An 18403-nucleotide genomic window follows, 5' to 3' on the forward strand; every position below is an offset into this window, starting at 1 on the left:
AATAGAGAGAAAGATGCTAGGATGTCGGTAGGTAAGGTCAGTCGGTCTGATGTGAGAAGGGTAGTGGAAAGGTTCTTCCGGTGCGCTATCCGCCCTAGATTCTTCCTAAATAGCTTCCGCTCTAATTAGGGTAGTCTATTGTTCATAATAGGTCTATTCATTCCAATCTTCCGATCTTGATCTGAATTTAACCAAGTTAATTAATAAAGTCGCATGCACTCAACCAATTAATAACTGTTATATTCTTACAAAACAATTCTCACAACAAAAACCTCCTAAACTAATTAAAACATCATTATTTTACTATCATGGCTCTCCTAATCCTAGCAATAGAGAATTTAGATACTCATAACGATAAATAAAACAATAGCAAACATGGTATTAAGATGAATAAAGAGAAATAGCATTGACTAAACAATAAATCTAATAATTAACAGCAATAAAAGACAATAAAAATAAGTGTTGCAAAAGAGAAATAATACTTTGAATAAAAGAGAGTAAAGAATTACACAAGTTGGGATCCGGAAATTGAAAAGCAACGTCGAACCGAATGATTCAAGAGTTCAGAAATAAATGACAGAATAAAGGCGATGAAAAGATGATTAAACCTAATTAACTCTCTCCTATTTATAGGAAATATATTTTATTAACCTAATACGTAACTTAAGATATTAAATAAATAAGTTCACGCAAGAAAAATCCCGTGTCAGATAACAAACTGGTCGATCGAACACTTTGAAACTCCTCGATCGACCATCTTCCAGCCAAAACCTCTCGATCGAGTACAAAGACTACTCGATCGAGGAACACCAAATAGGCACCTCTCGATCGAACACATCGAGGGTTCGATCGAGGACTTCTCACCCTCACAAAGGTCTCGATCGAGGAACATTGTCCAGCAAAACCTCTCGATCGAGTCAACTGTCACTGAATCAGCCATAAGACGTATGATTTAGCTTCCAAGGCGACTTCACGCATCCCAAGACAGTAGCATTCTCGCTACAATTCTTCCATCTCCTAAGTGCGAGCTAACGGAACAGTAAAAGGCTCAATTCTGCTTCTTTCAGGTCTATTCCTGCAATTAAAGCCAAACGAACCAAAGTAGAATATTCGGGGCCTTTCGTAGCCTAAAACTATGGGAATTGCATAGAAATGCGTACAAATAAGGCTCAAAAAGACTATATAAAATGCACGCATCAAATTTCCCCAAACCAAACCTTTGCTTGTCCCCAAGGAAATGATATGCAACTAACTAATGGAACGGAATAAAAACTCAGAGCTAGCTACAACGCGTCCACTTAAACCAATTTAATGCAAGCAGACTGACACTTATAGCAAAACTGTCAAATGCAAACGAGTTATATGATGTTTATAATAAAGTTGAACCGTCGACCTTGCAAGACCTTTGATAATGGACTCTCACGGGTCACTCTTCTCTCATGAAGTAAAGGGTAAGCAAGTGTATGTAAGAGAGAAAGAATAAGAAATCGCTCACCTAACTACGACCCACATAAATATGCATGCAATATAGTTGATAGACAATTCTAGCTACCGTACACATACATTCCAACCAACACGGTCCCGTCACAGCCGAGGGCTTACAAAAATATGGAAAGTGAGGTAATGGGTAAGAAAAGGCAAAACATTTTTGGGAATGAGAGGGTATAAGCAAAGCTAGTTACCTAAACAAAGCCACACGATAACATCCACTTCTAATCCATCTCCAACAATAAGCACAAATGCCTTTGATTGGCATAAAAACTCACTAAACCGAATAAAAACTCCTATAAAATAGAATGATGCATAAGAGCAAAACCGATAACAATTGAATTGTTTTTTCAATTTTTTCTTTTTCTTTCTTTTTCTCGGTTTTTTTTATGTTTTCTTTTCTTTTTTTTCTTTTCTTTTTTTTGATCATTCTCCTTCTCCATACTACCAACTCCCAAGCTTCAGTACAAACCAAATTTGGCACAATAAATGATATACCCGCAAGAACAATCACTAAACTAGCTCGGTGTAAGGAGTCGCACATTTAGCCGCATAATCCCTGAGAATTGCGCGCGCTGTCCTTTCACTTCGAGCCCTTAGATTTTATATTTCTGCTTATGTATTTTCATTTCTGTTTTTAGTTTCATTTAGTACTCCAAGACTACTTCCCGCGTACTAAATCTTGGAGTCTCGTTTTTAGTTAAAGATATGTTTTTAGGCGTTTAGAAAATATATCGCTATTCTGCACAATTAATGTATCCTGATACCAGGACCAAACTATTAAATTTGCCTCTATAAGAGATGTTAGTCTATCAAAAACCGCTTCTCATCCAAAAGCTTATTATTGCTTGTTGGTTGCTTTCAATAATCGTATTGCTTAATTTTATTGCTTTCGTGTGCCGGACTTGAGAATCGTGACTAGGATTCCCGACACACAGCCGAGTCCCGAGAAACGTGCTAGTGGGCGATCCCTCACTAGTATGAGACCCTTGTTGCTTGCATATTGCCCTAGATTTAGGCAAGGGTGCACACCACGATCCGGCAAAAGTACCGGACCGTGACATTTGGTATCAGAGCCAGGTTTTCGGACGGGTTTCTGCAAGCCGCATTTGTTCATCGGAATCCAGAAAATGGGCAAAAGTATGGAGGAACGAGTGGGATACTTAGAGGACGCGTTCGACAATAAGCTTCCAAAACTCGAGGGCATCGTGATCCAAATGGGGGCGAGCCTCGAGGAGTTGGAAAAGACGGTTAGTGGCTTCCAGTCGACAATGATCGGGATGGAGACCCGGATCCAAGAGATCAGTGAGGCAATCCACGATGATCAGTCGGGAGAAACCATTCATCTCCATCAAAAGATCGGGGAGCTAGAGAACACTTGCGCTACGCTCTTGAAAGCGGTGGCCAATGATGGGAAATCATTAGGGGGCCGTAAGGTGAAGGCGCCCAACCTCGCACCTACGATGGGGCGAGAGATTCGAAAGCGGTCGATAATTTCGTCTTCGATATGGAGCAATACCTCCGAGTAAGTGGGCTCGACGAAGAAGGGAAAGTCGACACAACAAGTATGTACTTGGTGGATGATGCCAAGATATGGTGGCGGGCTAGGTACAAGGAGATCGAAGCGGGCACGATCACGCTAACATCGTGGTCCGACTTCAAGAGGATTTTGAAGGATCGCTTCTACCCCAAGAACACCGAGTTTGTCTCTCGGAGGAAGCTGAAGGAAGTAAAGCAGACCAAATCAATCCGAGATTATGTGAGGGAATTCTCAGCGTGCATGCTCGATGATACCGTCATTTAGTACTAAAAATAATACCTAAGTACTACTAACAGAAGTCAGCGGTAAGTAGGGTTGGTCTCCACAGGGAGGCGGTTAATATCTACTTGTCAATTCAGTCTGCCTAAGGTCACAAGATGGGGGTTTAAGTTGTTTAAACTAAACTAAATGAGACTAAAGCAAGAGAAAAGAATAAGAGGGATTTAACAAAAGAGAGAGAGAGAGAACTAGGATTATCGGGTCATCAATGAATGTCAGATAATTGCAGCTAAGGTCACAGATCGGTCGCTTGTATCGGTCTAAGGGGCAACGAATATCTCCTTCCGGTCTCAATTCGCCCTAAAACACTATTAGCTTAGCTTCCGCCCTCACTAAAACATCCTAATGTTCACTACAAGTCTCACCCCTACCAACCTTCCGGTCTAGGTCAAGGCATACCAAATCAATTAGCTAAATGCATCGATTCAAGCAGCTAACTACAGTTAATTGCAGTGATTAAAAACAAAGACATGATAGCAACGAAAGATCTGTAAACCTAATAGCAACTAACAATAATTCATTGAATCCCCTAAATCCTAGCAGGAGAATTAGCTAGACATAAGAGTAAATAAGGTAAGAGCGAAGGATAATGGAATAATAAGCATCGCAAATTAAGGAGAGAGTAAAGAAAGAGAGAGAGTAAGGGAGAATTACTGATTAGGATCCGGAAAGTAGAGTCATAGTAACGTCGAACAATAAGAAAAGGAAAAGTGATGTGTGTGTGTTACTAAAACCTAATTACCTCTCTCCTATTTATAGGAGAAGGATTCTTATTTGACCTAAGACACGATACTAAAGAAAAAGCCTGCGTCCAATAGCTAATCACTCGATCGAGCCATTTCGAAATGCTCGATCGAACATAATCCAGCAAAAACCACTCGATCGAGTAACAAAAAGGCTCGATCGAGGAGCCCCTAAATAACACATTTCGATCGAACACTGAAAGCATTCGATCGAAGTCTTCTCCTCTTCAAGCTACTCGATCGAGCATTAAAAGCCTTCGATCGAGGGACTTTAACTTGGCCAACTCATTAGGTCATCAGTTTCAGCTATGACTTGTTTTAGCTTCCGAAATGACTTCACGCGTCCCAAGACAGTAGCATCTCCGCTCTAAAACCACTCATCTTCTAAATGCAAGAAAAATGGACAATAAAAGGCTCGATTCCACTACTTTCGGGTCCATTCCTGCAAATAAAGTAAAACAAACCAAAGTAGACTATTCGGGGCATTTCGTAGCATAGAACTACGAGAATTGTTGGGAAATGTGTCCTCAACAACAGTGCGATCACATGATTTAAATATCATTATTAAATCTCATATAAAGAATACGTAAGGGATGATTCAATTATATAGTCAACTGATCAACATTAATCGGTAACGATTGGCTTGCTAGAGTTTGACGTTACTGTCGTGGGACGGTGGTGGTCAGTTGATCCCTTAAGGTCACACCTAAAGGATGATGCCCTTATCTATAAAGTTGATTAATTGTATGACGATGCAAGTTGATCAATTCCTTAAAATTGAACAATTCGATTTGTGAGAGAGAATAAATATCTTATTGTAATGGGATTAAATAAGATTTATTTTAGTAATAAAATGCTTTGTTACTAAAATTATTTATTGTTTGAGAAACAATAGAGATAGGAATGAATGGTTAATTATAATTACAAGATATTGTGAATTATAATTACATGACCCATTTTATTTATGTGATCAAGTATCACTAGTCAAATCATTGGATGTAATTTAATTAATTCATAAAATGATATTTATGTGATAAATATGCATTAAAATTAATTAATAACATGTAGCATACTACATGTGACATATTGTGTGACAATTGACAAATTGACAAAAATAAAATGGTAGTCCATTTTATAGAAGTGGACCTAAATATTGTGGGTGGTAGGCTTTAGTGGGTGATTATTTTATGTGATAAGAATAAATTAATAAAACCTACTCTACCTATTCTTACACACCTATAATATTGAGAAGAGCAAAAGGAAAAGAAATGATGCCATTTTGGACTACCCAAAACCGTGACACTCCCCTTCATGATGGGGTTGTTGGTTATTATTTTCCTCTCTTACACATTCATACGATGATAATTCATTCATATGCTTTTTCTCTCTTCTCCTTCATTTTCTCTAAAAACTTGAGAAACTTTGATCCAAATTGTTCAAAGAAATTACTAAAATTATTAATGTAATATATGAGTGTTAGTAATCAATTTTAAGGTAAACTACTAAACTAATATCTAGCTAATATTATTTAGTGGGGATAAGGGATAGTCTTGAGTGCAATCAAGAGGAGAATCTCTACTTTGGGATTTTGAATGTTCATTCAATATTGGAAAGCTCAAGAACTAACAAGAAGGAGATCTTGTTGGTGTCCATTTGACCGAAATTTAATTGGTGAGAAATTGTTTTTCTCATCTTATCTATTTTAGTTTGCATGCATAAGATTTGCAATTAATTTTATGACTAAATTAATTAGAACATATTTGAATATGTTGAGTAATGAGATATAGATTACTAACAAGCGGTATCAGAGCCTTGGTTGTTTGCATGCAAATCGGTTATAGTTTTTCCGAGTTATACGATTAACATATAAAACTTGTAAATTTGTGTTATTATGATATATCACGAAATTAATTATGCATGTTAAAGTTTCTGATCCTAAAATGTATTTAGGATATTTTGGTTAATTTATGGATTTTTATTGTTCATTTTATATAATATTGGCATTAAAATGTGATTTTTATGATAAAAATGTCATTTTTGGACGAAAATTAGCTAAACTTCGAATTTTCCACTGGTTTTTGGATATGTTTTCACATATATTATTTTTAGATGATTGGTAATTTTCAAAAATTTTGGAGTTCTTATGCTCGAAATATGGATTTTTCATGATAAAAATCGGATTTAAATGAAAAATAGGTTAATATAAGAAATATTTCGGATCTGGTCATAGAAATTTAGTATGTTGTCACATACAATTTTACAAGATGTGTGTAAAATAATAGGCTATAATGAAGTCTTCATGCATGATTTATGAATTTTTGATGAAAAATAGCATAAATAGTGACTTAATTAGTGAATAATTGCTAAAACATACTTCATGACTAAGGAAAAACGTCACATGTTGCATTTTATTATCTTTTTCAGATCTAAAATTGAAAAGTTGATGAATATAATTTTTCTCATGTTTTTATGATTATAATTGTTAAATCCGATAAACCGCAACATTGTTTTTCCCGATAATTTTCAAAAATTTTAACCTAAGTTTTGAACATTATGAGTGTCATGGTATTTTTCCAGAATATTCATGAGTTTAAATTTCAAATTTTGAATTTATTTGAAATTTTTGTGATTTATTTGAAGTTTATGGCTTTTTATTGTAATTTTGAGTCCATTAATGAACAATTTTAAGAAATATAAGTTAATTATGGTCAAATGGTTAGTGGAAACTAATTTTGAGTTCTAAGTTGGTTAGGGTAATTAACTTGTGCATAAATATGATTTTATGTAATTTATTGTGATTTTAAAAGGTTGAATCACGCAAATCCGTAAAAACCGATTAATATACGATATTGGCTCCTTAAAGGCGATTTACCATAAAATTGGGCATGTTCATACATATTATAATGCTGCATTTTATTTATGATTGTCATAATTTTATTTTATGTAATTTTGAATTATGTAATTTTACTTAGTATGGCCTTAGTTTTTTAATTGGTATTACCCGAAATGTATGGGAATATCAATTCGGTTGTAATTTATTGTGATCTCGTATCACTGTTTTGTAATTTAATAGATTTATTTTATTTTAATTACAAATGTATAATAGGAAATTATGTAATTTGTTATGTAATTTAATTATTTCGGAGTTCCTTGAAGACGGTGTCACTCAAGAAGGCGATACATAAAGACGGTGTTACCTCGAGATGCGTGCCAAAAACCGAAGTTCAAGGGACCAATGGAGTTGGTTTCCGAATATTTAATAGTTAATTAGATTTTCTATTTTAGGAAGGCCATACTAGGATTTAATTTATGCTTTGCATTTTATTTATATGTCGCATGCATCGCTAAATCGCCATAACTAAAACATGCATTATCTTTTAATCGAGTATATCGACCGTGTCAATTATAATTATCGTAGTTCACCGCTTTAGTTCACTTAAAACGTGATAGATAATAAATTGACATGACCTCTCGCTAAAATAAACAATTGAGACTTAGCCTTACCAAATAGTAGAAACCATGAAAACCTATTTCGTGAGGGAGTGCACTCGGCCACACCGGGGTACAAACCTTGTTACGTAGGGGAAGTGGGTGATAAATGTCTATCCACCGAATTCATGTTGATGAGGGTTTCATCGGCCACACCGTGCCCAAGTTAATGTGGGTTTGGATCATGGACACATTTATTCGAAATTTGGATTGAACTCAACAAAAAATTTTCGATAAGGGTTTCATCGGCCACACCGTGCCCTTGTCGGATGTGTTTTGGGCTAAAGATAAATGTTAATGTAATTTTATCGACCAAGAGTTCTAAAAGTAGAATCGATTAAAGAGTTAATCCACCGAGTTATATTGATAAGGGTTTCATCGGCCACACCGTGCCCAAGTTAATATGAATTTGGATCTTGGAATCATTTATCATAGTTGGGTAGAGGTCACTATGTAAATGCTTTACTTGTTATTTACAAGTATTATTATAACGATGAATGTTTTGTTTTTCATTATTCCGTTATCATATTGTTCTATTTCCTTACCACAATTCATATACGATTTCATTTCGATTTTTGATTCAAATCTCCATTTAAACATCGTAACTAAAGACAAATATGAATTTGCTTCTAAAACCTCAAATGAACCATTGCTAAGGATCTCTTGTAAAGAGTATAGATAAAATTTATTCATTATCAAACAGGTTTTTGATTCTTGACTAACACATCTACTTACAATGAATTGTTTCTAATTTTGGTAACTAGATTTGTTGGAAATCAAAATTGACCAAAATAGCGCAACCACTTCAATGAAAGTTTTAAGACTAAAACAAACGAATGAAGAGTAGTCTTCATGAAATCCAATTTTGCTTCTCTAAGCAAAGACTCATTGAAATGAGTGGGAGCATTCTCTTAAACCGTTAAGATGGGATGAGGTTCAAAGAAGTAAAAATAGAATGGAATTGATACAAGGTTTTGTTAAAAGTAACGTTATTGAGAATGACAATACTAAACCTATCAATCCCGACCGATAAAGTTTCCATTGTCTTAAATGTTGGACACTAGAAAGGAAACTACCCCAAGTTGTTAAAGAATAAGCAAGTTAGTTGTGGGACATCTAATAGGACTTAGTTCTTTATTTATTTAATTGACATACATTTTGCTAGCACTACTTCGTCAATATTAGAAACCGGTGGTGGTTTTCATTATTATGTTTGATACATAGGATGATTAGAATATGACGACTAGCAACAATGAAGTCGAGAGATAGAGTCATTGTGTACTAAATCTAGTTTTCGGGTTTGGAGTTGTACTTAATTGTGACTATTAAGTACATAAACTCTAAATAAGAATACAACTTGTTAAGATACAAAAGAGGTTTCACTTTTGTGACTCTATACACCACGATTTGATGTATGGCTAGCCCATTATCAAGGTGAGCATATTCTAAACCAAACTAGAATGATATATCATGTAGATGATGCAAGACTCAAATTGGTAACCTATGATTAAACCTTAGATTCTGGAATGATGAAAGCAAAGAGTTATCGAGTACTCTTGAAACCATTAGATCTTATGGTTTATGCGTATCTTGTATTCAAAGCAAGATGTCTCGTGATTTTTGGTTAAAAAGGAGATCGAGGTTGTAAATCATTGATCCAAAAGAGGTTGATCATTTTCTTTTACCAAAGATTTAGGTTGACACTAATGTGTTCACTTAATAAGGTAAATAGAGAAATCTTTGAAGAAGTTCAAAAAGTTCAAAGAAGCACGATTTAGTCGTGATGGGATAATCAAAGTGAAGACTTTGATATAAGCCAAAGGAAATGTGATATAGTATCACAAGTTAATCTCTCTTAGCACGCATTATGGAATAATGTGTGTGATTGGATAAAAATTCAAACGCTATTCGATATGGTTTGGACTTCAATCAAGTTACTTTGAGTTACTTGATCCTTTTGGGGATTTTATCATTTTGTCTAGATTATTTTTCCACTAAATTTAAAACGATTCATATGAGATATGGAATGGTAGGGTACCATGTTTGTAAGTTCTCACAAGAAACAAATGCTCATTTTTCCTTATTATAATCACGAGTACAACGGGTTTATGGCTCGTGAAGCTGTCTTTCTAAAATACAAGTATATTTCTAGAAGACAGAGTGGGAGAAATTATCAAGAGCCACAAAGAATGTTATGTCGCAAGAAACTGGTCTTTCTTGGCTACATGAGACGTTTTGTGTAAGAAGTTGTTTCTTCCAAACCTAGGAGGTTAAAGCTATCACTTGTTGAAGATGATGAATTAGTGTTACTTTTAAGTAAAGGAGCTTGCAACTTACAAAGAAATCGGTTGATTCAAGTTGATTACTTCTAGAAAGTAATGAACGTATAACTTACATGAGAATGTTTAAGTCACAACTCAATACAAGGCTTAGAGCCATAAAAATCCGAAATAAAAGGCTTGATTAGTGACAAAGGGTTTTGCACTAATAAGGAGAGATTTCAAAGTAAGATTGGTGGCAAAGAGTTTTGCACTAATTGAAATGCTTAAGTCTATTTGGATCTTCTTAGGGATTGTGTTTCATTATTATGAAATACATAGCGAGTGAATCTAAAACCCACTTCTTCAATTAGAAGGAATGTATTCAATACATGTCTTGAGTTTTATAGATTCTTGCAACCCTAAGATAATGTGAAACTTAAGAGAGAATCTTAAGTAGGACATCAATGAGTTGGAATCAACATTTTGATCATGTGATAAAACTTTTCTCAATAAGTCGAGAAGTTGTGTTTATACATGGAGTTTAGTGGGAGTTACGGAAATTTTAATTAGTCTTATATGTGGATGACATATTGATCATTGCGAATGATCTAAGACTTATGGAGTATTATAATACATCTTTAATATCCGGATTTATAAAGATTAATCTACATGATATTAGCGTCAAATAAGAAGTCTTATGTTGATAAGATTCATGACTAGTTCAATCAAATTGAACATATTTGATTGATTCCATTTGCTTCCGCTGCCGGATCAATTAAATGAGTAATGATATATAACACTTCATATACTTTGAGTATGATGAATTGTTTTCAAAATCGAATTTAAGTAATCTTTACCAAGTAAGCCATAAAGATTACCCTCTAGTACTTGCAGAAGCGTTAAGGAAGTAAAGCAAAATGTTTTTGATGCAATTTTGTGTAAGGGTGTTACACAAGTGACAATTGACAATTGAGATTGCGCATGGTTTCCGACAAAACCATAATCAAAACACATTAGGATGGTTAAGATACCATTGTGGCTATGTTATTTAAGAAATAGATTTTCTAGAATCGTTCTAGGGAATAAAGAACAATGAAAAATATTTATAACGGAAATTGAGTACACTTGCAATCATGAGATGTGCAAGAGGATGAGTCCCGCACACTGTGAAAACAGTGGGAGCTATTCTTAGGCTAGAGGGCCTATGTCTTGATTGGATCTCGACACGTACTCAGAAAGTTTTGTAATGCAAATGTATACATTACAAAGGAAAACGAGTATGTAGTAAGGTTGAGTAAGGTACAAGAAGTTGATAAAACCTACTAACCAAAGCCTTCTCATAGGCTAAACATGATGAGTCATGTCATTTCAATTGAATTGAGATGAACAACTACATTCAAGATCAAACTGGATTATAGAATATGAAGTAGTAATCAGGCATTGACTATTCATATGTGATAATCGCATTTGTCGTTCGAGTTTTACTTTAAAACTCTTTTATTATACTTTGTTACATCCAAACGGGTTGTAGAGACAACATTGAACCCCGTTAAAGTGAACCCGGATTAACATGGTATTCGCCCATAGTCACTTGTATGAGGTGACGTCTCGAAGTGACTAGAGTGTGATGCGATTGATGGCAAGTTCAAGTGCCATAGAGTCATGTGAGATGACTAGTCGATCACATAGGCAGACTGTTAGGAACACTTTGTCGGGCAGTGACCGCTTATAGAGTTCTGGCAAATTTATATAGCCTGGTCGTGGCGAGAGCTACTATAGTATTCTAATGAGTCGATTCTTTTGACTAAAGACTGTTCGCCTAAGATGGCACAGTTTCGGATTAACTTTGATTTGTGTTACTACGACCTTCGTAAATGGGGTCAAATGGGCATATTTTGGGTTATGATGGCTGTGGCTAGTCGAAGGGAATAAGTGCGATAGGAATTGTCCACCCCCTTGTCAGGGTTAAAACAATATCTCAGGGCCACTCGAGGAGTAATGAACTGGAAATGCGTGGCCACGCTCGGAAGGTATCTATGATAGATAAATCCGGTCAATCAGTTATTCTCCAGATCGAGGAAACCACTCTCGATATGAACACTTGCAAGTACGACCCGAAAGACACCTTGCATTGAGTGGGAGATAGTAATAGGACAAGAGAATTGGTGACGCACACTTGTCGAGGACAAGTGGGAGATTGTTGGGAAATGTGTCCTCAACAATAGTGCGATCACATGATTTAAATATCATTATTAAATCTCATATAAAGAATACGTAAGGGATGATTCAATTATATAGTCAACTAATCAACATTAATCGGTAACGATTGGCTTGCTAGAGTTTGACGTTACTGTCGTGGGACGGTGGTGGTCAGTTGATCCCTTAAGGTCACACCTAAAGGATGATGCCCTTATCTATAAAGTTGATTAATTGTATGACGATGCAAGTTGATCAATTCCTTAAAATTGAACAATTCGATTTGTGAGAGAGAATAAATATCTTATTGTAATGGGATTAAATAAGATTTATTTTAGTAATAAAATGCTTTGTTACTAAAATTATTTATTGTTTGAGAAACAATAGAGATAGGAATGAATGGTTAATTATAATTACAAGATATTGTGAATTATAATTACATGACCCATTTTATTTATGTGATCAAGTATCACTAGTCAAATTATTGGATGTAATTTAATTAATTCATAAAATGATATTTATGTGATAAATATGCATTAAAATTAATTAATAACATGTAGCATACTACATGTGACATATTGTGTGACAATTGACAAAAATAAAATGGTAGTCCATTTTATAGAAGTGGACCTAAATATTGTGGGTGGTAGGCTTTAGTGGGTGATTATTTTATGTGATAAGAATAAATTAATAAAACCTACTCTACCTATTCTTACACACCTATAATATTGAGAAGAGCAAAAGGAAAAGAGATGATGCCATTTTGGACTACCCAAAACCGTGACACTCCCCTTCATGATGGGGTTGTTGGTTATTATTTTCCTCTCTTACACATTCATATGATGATAATTCATTCATATGCTTTTTCTCTCTTCTCCTTCATTTTCTCTAAAAACTTGAGAAACTTTGATCCAAATTGTTCAAAGAAATTACTAAAATTATTAATGTAATATATGAGTGTTAGTAATCAATTTTAAGGTAAACTACTAAACTAATATCTAGCTAATATTATTTAGTGGGGATAAGGGATAGTCTTGAGTGCAATCAAGAGGAGAATCTCTACTTTGGGATTTTGAATGTTCATCCAATATTGGAAAGCTCAAGAACTAACAAGAAGGAGATCTTGTTGGTGCCCATTTGACCGAAATTTAATTGGTGAGAAATTGTTTTTCTCATCTTATCTATTTTAGTTTGCATGCATAAGATTTGCAATTAATTTTATGACTAAATTAATTAGAACATATTTGAATATGCTGAGTAATGAGATATAGATTACTAACAAGAATAACATAGAAATACATGCATAAGAGACTTAAAAAGGCTATATAAAATGCACGTATCAAATCTCCCCAAACCGAACCTTTACTCGTCCTCGAGTAAACTAAATGCAAACTAATGGAACGGAAAAGATAGCTCAGAGATAGCTACAAATGCTCACTCAAACTAATTTAATGCAGCAAACTAACACTTATAGCGAAATAGTCTAATGCAAACGAGTTGTAGGATGTTTATAATAAAGCTGAACCATCGACCTTGCAAGACCTTTAATGATGGACTCTCACGGGTCACTCTTCTCTCATGAAGCAAAGGGTAAGCATATGAGTGTAAGAGAAAAAGAATAAGAAGTCGCTCACCTAGACTACAACCCACATAAACATGCATGCAACTAATATGATAGAGAATTCTAGCTACCGTACACATACATTCCAACCAAACAAGGTCCGTCACAGCCGAGGGCTTACAAAAGTATGGTAATGTGAGGTAATGGATAAGAAAAGGGAAAATATTTTTGGAAATGTGAGGGTATAGGCGGCCAAGCTAGTACCTTATTAGAACCAAATGGAACATATCCATTTCTAATCCATCAAAATTAAGCACAATGCCCTTAATCGGCACACAAACTCACCAAACCGAACCAAACATACTCCTCAATAGATACTGATAAAGTATAAGAGTGAAACCGTCAACAATCAAACATTTTTTTCTTTTTTCCTTTTTCTTCTCGGTTTCTTTTTTTTTTCTCGTTCTTTTTTTTTCTTTTTCACGTTTCTTTTATTTTTCATCTTTCTTTTTTCTTCAATTCTTTTTTTTCTCATCCTCCTTCTTCTTCTTCATAAATTACCAACTCCAAATCATCTCAATACAAACCAAACTCGGATCAATAGACAAAATACCGCAAAAACATACACTAACTAGCTTGACAAGACATGCTAAATTTGGAATGTAGTTAAGGGTCAACAGGAAAATTTGGCTAATGTGGAGTTTAATGGGTAAAAATGAAAGAAAAGGGGAATGTAAGCACCTCCCTGCATGTGACACCAACCACTAACCCGAATGTGTGCAGGCAAAAAGCAATTGAATTTCATATACGTGCAAATTAGTGAACATGTTATGCAAGGAGTAACTACTCACAATCCTACATGAAACCGGTCACAAATTACACCAGTTTATAAGGCTCTAAAACTTAGAAATTATAAGTAGCTTGACAAAATTATCAGGTCAAGTCTATTTGTTCAGCTAAATTTTAACATAAACTCGTAGATATGCAGAAGACAAAGCTAAAGATATTAATTTATGCAAGCCTTAAGTAAAATGACTAAATGTAGTGCAATTTCATCATTGAAATCCACCGTTCCGACTCAACCTATATGCAAAAGTAAACGTGAAATTTTTGATTAAATTTTTAATTTTTTGATATTTTTTTTTGAATTATTATAGAAATAAACAACAATGCATACATAAATTAAACGTGATAACAGAAATGCATTAAAAACATAAATGCAGACACAGATATGGATGCATAACCTCCCCAAACCAAACCGTACAATGCCCTCATTGTACTCAAAAATAGGGAAAGGAAATGCAAACTAAAAAGGAGAGAGTGGAGATGCGGAAAACTCACAAGAATACGCGAAGTAGGGACCTCCCCAAACCAGCCAGCAAAAAGGGAGGTCGCAAACAGCTGTATAACAGCATCACAAGAAGCGAATCAAAACGGAAGTACTCGATCGAAAGGACCCAATGATCGATCGAGTGACCTTGGCACCTAAGCAGTTCGATCGAGAAAGTAGGGCTCTCGATCGAAAGATCGTCTTTTTTAGGCACTCGATCGAAAGGAGCGGATGTTCGATCGAGTGAAATCAGCAGCAAAAGGGTTCGATCGAGTATAAAAAGTACTCGATCGAGCCATCCACGTTAGATTCCTGCAAAGATACAATAAACAACTTGTGGAGCCAACAAAACAAGCTATCTGTTCTAGTCTATGGTTTAAAAACCAATTATTACATACGCAACAGAAACGTAAAATTAAATCAACTAAAAATTTAAACTCGAGGTTGCCTCCCGGAAAGCGCTAGTTTAAGACAGGTCCCAGCTCGACCATCTTTTCTTCCTCCAGCCATTCTAATTTAGCCCGGTCAAAACAGCTCAAAGCACGAAGCAACCGATCAAACAACTGCGCATGCGCTACACAAAACTATAAGTAGCACCACAAAATAATAATAACATAGGAAATTGATATGTACAACCATTTAAGCCTAACGAATTTTCTATGACAGCTCCCAAAATTATCCACAAAATAATTCTGCCCTCCAGCTACGGGCGGAATATAAAAGCTCAAATCAACCGTAGGTGGAAAATAAGAAAGCTCAATAGCATTTAAAAGCAATCTAAGGTACCGTTTTAGCTTAACGAATTTCTGATGACAAATATGGTGAAAAATTATTAACTTATTCGTCCAACCGGGAGGGAGTCGAGCATCAAAATAAAAAGCAGGAGTCATATGAGATAGTGTACTATCAATACCAATACTAATGAAATTATCAATAACTACCTCAGGTCGGCCGCTCTTAACGTCGGAATCATTGACAAAAGAATACAGTACCTCTTCCGTGCTAGTAACGTTCACTGACTCAGCTGTCTTCTCATTCCCCTCCTTGGTGGATTGTGTCCCATATATGGCAGCCTCTAATGCATCCAGCTCGCCTTTCCAAATGGGGGATTCACCATAACCATTGTCTTCTTCAAAATCGTCATCCAAAACGGACCAAAGTGGCATATCATTACTCTCTGTGGCCATTATGGTCGATCAAGAAAAGATGGAACTCGATCGAAAGTTGTCCTCTTGAATATCACTCGATCAAACATAGAGATCTGCTCGATCGAGGTCTTCCTCATAATAGCTGTTCGATCGAGATGTAGTTTCTGTTTGATCAAACACTTCCTCAGATAATTCACTTGATCGAACACTGTGACTAATTCGATCGAGTATTTGTTGGTGTGCAGCGCAGAAATCATTGTAGCTTGCTTCATTTTCAGATAGACCTTCGTACTCCGAGTCATGCAAACCATCAGTATCGATAGGTAACTCGGGTCCTTCATGGGAAATACCATTATCTGCGTGCCTAAAGTTCGTCCCAGCGGCTAACTGAGCTATTTGAGACTCAAGCTCATTGATTTGAGCTTCATTAAATCTATTATGTTCTTGCAATTGAAGTACAAGTGCCTTCACCAAAGATTTTAGTTCAGCAATCTCTTCTTTCTATTTATCAAGAGGAGGGGCTTGTTGTTGCGGTGGCTATTCAAATGGAGGCTTTTGATAGCCTCGTTGTTGAAATAAGATGTGTTGGCACATATGCAAAGGGATGACTAGCTTGTCTACGTTGCCTAAACGCATAAACTTCATCGCGCCAAATTTTGATACGGTCATTTCCCGCTAGACAGATAACGGTATTGTGCCCCGCAGCACCACATCTCTCACAGTAAACCACCTGCTCTACCTTAGGATGGAACATAGGTGGAAGATCAAAGGTACTCAAGCCTTCTCTTTGATGATCTTTTACCTAGAACTGTCTAGGTAGGACCTGTAGGGCCTATCAAAACAACACTAGAGAAAAAGATGAGAACTACCTCAAGGGATAAATCCCTTGAGGCTAAAGACAGACAAAAAGCAACAAGTAAATAAAATAGTTGCCTCCCCGGTAACGGCGCCAAAATTTGATACCGTCCTTTAGTACCAAAATTAATACCTAAGTACTACTAACAGAAGTCAGCGGTAAGTAGGGTCGATCTCCACAGGGAGGCGGTCACTATCTACTTGTCAATTCAGTCTGCCTAAGGTCACAAGATGGGGGTTTGAGTTGTTTAAACTAAACTAAATGAGATTAAAGCAAGAGAAAAGAATAAGAGGGATTTAACAAAAGAGAGAGAGAGAGAGAGAACTAGGATTGTCGGGTCATCAATGAATGTCAGATAATTGCACCTAAGGTCACAGATCGGTCGCTTGTATCGGTCGAAGGGGCAACGAATATCTCCTTCTGGTCTCAATTCGCCCTAAAACACTATTAGCTTAGCTTCCGCCCTCACTAAAGCATCCTAATGTTCACTGCAGGTCTCACCCCTTCCAACCTTCCGGTCTAGGTTAAGGCTTACCAAATCAATTAGCTAAATGCATCGATTCAAGCAGCTAACTACAGTTAATTGCAGTGATTAACAACAAAGACATGATAGCAACGAAAGATCTGTAAACCTAATTAGCAACTAACAATAATTCATTGAATCCCTTAAATCCTAGCAGGAGAATTAGCTAGACATAAGAGTAAATAAGGTAAGAGCGAAGGATAAAGGAAAAATAAACATCGCAAATTAAGGAGAGAGTAAAGAAATAGAGAGAGTAAGGGAGAATTACTGATTAGGATCCGGAAAGTAGAGTCATAGTAACGTCGAACAATAAGAAAAGGAAAAGTGATGTGTGTGTGTGTTACTAAAACCTAATTACCTCTCTCCTATTTATAGGAGAAGGATTTTTATGAAAGATCATAGATCCATATTAGACTCTCTAATAAAATTAATTTATCTCATAAATTATCATTTAGGTGATCTATGTAACATGCATGCTAATACGAAAGCATAAAAGGAAAGAACAATTTCCTTACATTGAATTTGTGGTAAAAAGAGCACAAACTAGTTCACCTAACTAGCTTGTTCTTGAGCTTATACCAATGGAAGATCCTCCTTGCAAATCTTCAAAATAGAAGATCTCCTTCTTGTTGCACCCAAGAACTAACCCAAAAATTAATAACAAGTATGAACTAGAACTTGTTAATATTGATCCCTTGATTATTAATAATAATACTAACTAATCTTAGTAATATTATTTGTGTATACTAACAACTCAGTAGTGATGAATTATTATTATAGAGAGATGGAGGAAAAATGTTCACATGCAAGTTAGTAGAGTGTTGAAGTAAAGTAGTGTAAAAATGTGAACAATAGATGGAGTATTATAGGGGGAAAGTGGCGGGTGGGTGGAGTGTGGTAGTGGAGAATTTTGTCTTATATTTTTATCTTACATCACATGCAAAATGTTGTATAAGATTAATTATGGTAGTATACAAAATAAGGTAAAA

The sequence above is a fragment of the Silene latifolia genome, chromosome 10, assembly GCF_048544455.1.
Source record: "Silene latifolia isolate original U9 population chromosome 10, ASM4854445v1, whole genome shotgun sequence".
NCBI lineage: Eukaryota > Viridiplantae > Streptophyta > Magnoliopsida > Caryophyllales > Caryophyllaceae > Silene > Silene latifolia.